The sequence below is a fragment of the Mastomys coucha genome, unplaced genomic scaffold (genome assembly GCF_008632895.1).
Source record: "Mastomys coucha isolate ucsf_1 unplaced genomic scaffold, UCSF_Mcou_1 pScaffold4, whole genome shotgun sequence".
In the NCBI taxonomy this organism is placed as follows: Eukaryota; Metazoa; Chordata; class Mammalia; order Rodentia; family Muridae; genus Mastomys; species Mastomys coucha.
Genome location: NW_022196910.1, coordinates 20979446 through 20983924, shown reverse-complemented (window position 1 = coordinate 20983924; position 4479 = coordinate 20979446). Strand labels below are relative to the sequence as shown.

The following is a 4479-nucleotide window of genomic DNA, read 5'->3' as shown; positions in this document are numbered from 1 at the left end:
TGAAAATACAACAAGAAGACCAGAGCCAGGAAGAGGCCCTCGGCAGACACCACATCTGTCTCTGGATTTTTGATCTCCCGAATACTGAGAATCATGGTTTGTTTTTCTATATTGTTCTATTGTGGTAGCCTGCCTGGACTAAGATACTCACTTATGACTAAGAGATTCACTTCTGCTCGTGTTTGGAGTGCTAAATTGGGGGCATGACTGGTGAAACGGGATCATAGAATTTCAAGTTTTCCAAGCATCCATAAATGATTTTGAGCTTATACATGGTTTTATCCAGGGCTGGTGGGAAAACTGGCCCCTTTAGAAAAAGTAAAGGGATGGTGAGCAAGATACAGTTGTCCGAATACCTCATAAACCGTGCCTGTGAACCAGGCCGAGTACACAGTTAAGACTACCAATTTTGTGTCTTGAGCCAGCAACACTCAAGTGTTTGCGGCCTGTGTGTTCCTATCACACAGTGGATCGATGTGTCAAGCATGAGAGTGAGGGGGATTTGACAAAAAAGAACATTCCCAGTGCAGTTGACGATGGGTGACAAGCTTAGAAACAGAAGGTAAGCTCCAAGAAAGAACTCACACTCTGTTCTTGTCTCGATGTCTTTATCCCTACCCTCTGAACTCCTAACCACAAGGTCAGGTATTGAGAGAGAGTTCCTTTGGGAAATCATTAGGTCAGCAGGGTGGGACCCTCATCATTGAGGTTAGCATCTTCATGAAGAAGCCCTGGGAACTGTCCTGCCCTCCATCCCTGAGGATAAGGTGAGAAAGTACCCCCTATGAGCAAGGAAATGGGCCACTGGCTCAAGACTAGCTCTGCTGGCACTGGGAGCTTGCCTCTGGAATGATGAGAAACACGTTTCTGTTGTTTACAAGGTAGGTAGCTTATGTGTTTGGTTTTGGAAACCCAGATGGATGATGGCACACTTTAATCTCTCAGGCATATTTCCAAAGGAGGACGAGTCCATCACAGCTTACAGGAGACAAGTGTCTACACCGAGGTTCTCAAGTCCAACTTGACTGACAGTCGGTACTGGAGGCACTGGGTTTCCTGACCCCAGAAGCAGGGGAAACAGAAGCCAACCGGAAATCACTCTTTCTACCCTTCGGACAACATTAGGACCTTGGAAAGTGGCACACAGACCAATCCCGATTTGATAGGAATTGCCCAATGGCACAGGAGGGCTGAGAGGTGGCCGTCTCGAGAAGATATTTGGAGGCTTGTACCATGAAATGTTATTATCCACCCTATTTTAGAGAGGAAGAAATGTAAGCTCTAGTAAATATATAATTACCTCAGATCACTCAACTTGAGCTAGCAGAGTAGGGGGCGGGGGGCAGGGTTGAAAACCAGACAAAGAGACCCCAGACCACATTCTTTTATTGCATAGCCCTGGACCCTGGCCTCAACCATAGACATTTTTTTCTCCTAACTTCCTTTTACCCCCACCGCATGAAAAATTGCAAATGAGATGTATTTCCTTTCATTTAGACCGTTTCAAAAGCCATTGTTACTTAAGTGAGGAGGTTGGAGGGCTTCCAAAGACTGAAATATACAGAAAACATCTGGCAGTGTTCTCTAACACATACACACTTACGAGCATACCACAGGCAGACCAGGAAGAGCCAGAGCAGATGCCATCTCAAAGCTTGACTTTTGAATACAAGGCAGAGTAGGTCATGGGTGAGCCGTCTGTGAAACTCTCTCTGTGCAGGATTGTTTGGGTCATTGCTGTCCCATGAAAACAAGTGGGCTAATTTGAGCAATAGTTTGCTCAACTACATCTGTAAGATTAGGTCCTTAGAAAACCAGGGCCAGAAAGAGAAATGACATTTTTATAAGATGCGTTACTGTGAGATAATAGCATGGCTGTACACACACACACACACACACACACACACACACACACACACTCACACACACACTCGCACACCACACACATATACACAAACACACACACATACACAGGGACACACAAATATACACACATATTCATACACATAAACATATATACACAAATATACACAGAAACCCACAATGCACACACAAATACACACACAGGAACACACAGAACCACACACATACACAAATAAATACAGAAACACACAGAGAAACACACACACCAATGAAGGAACTGGAATAAAAACTGCATATGATGTCACTTGTGCTACAATGATCACTAGAAAGTAAGACTATGCTGTTTGTTTGTTCTGATCCTTGTAGTCATATTTGTTGTATGTGACACCAAATTATTGTAGACTGGGTCATAGGAATGACATTATTAACAAGCATAACTTATTTTGCTTTATTATACATAGTTAACATTTTTAGTACTTTCTATGTACTAGATCTGTTCTAAGTGCTCCAGACACACCAACATATTTCAGCTAATCCTGGTAAGGACCAGGGGTGTAGGCATGCTCCTGTAAATCCAACACTGAAGCTGAGGCAGGAGGATTAACTATCACATGCATGCTAGCCAGGAACTCAGTATGTAGTCCAAGCTGGCCTAGAACTTCCTCAGCTTTCTGTTTGTTTGTTTGTTTGTTTGATTGATTGATTGATAGTTTGAAGACGGAATCTCAATCGTTTGATTTTATCAATGAGGAATAGGAAGCCAGATGCTGGGTAAAAGCTGGCTAGCCCAGCAAAGTTAGTACCCAGCTGACCTTCCTCCCAGCCCACATCCCCACAGCAATGCCCCTCTCTCACGCGGGCTCAAAGAACCTCCTCCAAACTGAATGTCCCTCCCTTCTACTTCCTGTATGCCTCTCTATCCGTCCTCCTGACTCCCTCTTACTCTCTATGTTTTGTTTTGTTTTTCTTAATAGTCCAATAGTCACTCCCTGTCAACTGGTTGCTTGATCCTCCTCTTGACCTATGGTTGACTTTATTTAATCCTGTTTATAATATTCAAATAGAAAGCTCTTGGATTAAAGGTGCGTGCTAAGCAAAGGCCAGAGGTTGACGCCTGGTGTCCTCCTTGACTGTTCTTGAGTCAGGGTCTCTTCACTGAACCAGGAGCTCTCTTATTGGCTAAACTGGCTGCCCATCAAACCCAGGAAACCCTCCTGTCTCCACTTACCAAGTGTTGGGGTTAGGCTTCTTCATGATTGGGGCTGGAGAGATGGCTCAGCGGTTAAGAGCACTGCTCTTCCGAAGGTCCTGAATTCAAATCTCAGCAACCACAGGGTGGCGCACAACCATCCGTAATGAGATCTGACACACTCTTCTGGTGTGTCTGAAGACAGCTACAGTGTACTTACATACAACAATAAAATAAATCTTTTTTTAAAAAAATAGCGGGCTGGTGAGGTGGCTCAGCGGTTAAGAGCACCGACTGTTCTAGAGCACCGACTGTTCTTCCTAAGGTCGTGAGTTCAAATCTCAGCAGCCACATGGTGGCTCACAACCATCCGTCATGAGATCTGATGCCCTCTTCTGGTGTGTCTGAAGACAGCTACAGAGTACTTATGTATAATAATAAATAAATCTAAAAAAAAAAAAAAAAAAAAAAAAAAAAAAAAAAAAAAAAGATGAGGGTTTCGAATCTCCTGTTTGAGCATTTACTGCACAGGACTGGCTGGGAGCCTCAGAGCCTCTGCCAGAATCAGAAAGGCAGAGAGACCTCTCTTTTGTGATTCTGCCCTGGCCGTTCTCACCATGAGACTCTCTCTTCTCTCCCTTTTCATCCCGTCCTCTCACTACCCTGCAAGCTTCTGCTCTTTTATTTTTTTAAAAAGTCAACTCAAATTTCTTCTGTGAGGAAAACCTCTGCGACCCTGGCACAGCCTCAGTTCCGTGTGCTGCATTTTCCACGTCTTCTACACACTGTAGAGACGGTTACTCTTTTTTTTTTTCTTTCCAACATTAAATAAAATAATCAAGACGTCATCGCCCTGAGGCTGTCTCTGTCCTCTGAGTTTCTATACAACAAACCACAATCTAAGGTACTTAAATAAAGCGAAGTCTAATTTAGGCATATATTTTTGTAACAGGCGTAAGCTAGGCATAAGCCATTGCCTGGCTGTGAACTCAGCAGACCATGCCCAGCTGAGACAGATGTTTCTTCTTCGCTAGTCCCTCAAAGCTGGCGGTTGGCAGCGCTGGGCCAGGCTCTCTGAACCTCTTCTAGCTCTCACTGCCGCCTGCTTCATGAATCATCCTTTGCTCAAATAAACAGTATTGGATCCAGTTCGCCTAACATTTTCAATAGGAGTTCCCAATCTGGCTTCCAGTCTCCCTTCTCCTGTAACGGTACTGTGACCCACATCCCTACTTGGGAGGCAGCTCATGTGATTCAAGTTAAGCCAAGCGGAGGAACAAACAGCCACAGTTCAGAAGTGACCATGTGACCCACAGCTGTCTGACTGTGGTGACTCCTGATGGAAGACTGAACAGAGGAGAGCCTGAAGCTGCCAGGCGACCTGTCTGCATGAGAGGCGGGGGTTGGGGGGAGAGTGGAGGGAAGCG

The 4479-nt window shown here is 44.8% G+C and overlaps 1 long non-coding RNA gene across 1 annotated transcript; it reads left to right on the top strand.

The window, feature by feature from the left end:
• On the top strand, nt 1-1833 carry LOC116076190. The gene is made up of 2 exons (XR_004112853.1): nt 1-96; nt 946-1833. It is a non-coding gene; the product is annotated as an uncharacterized LOC116076190 (long non-coding RNA).
• Nucleotides 1834-4479: the final 2646 nt, after the last annotated feature.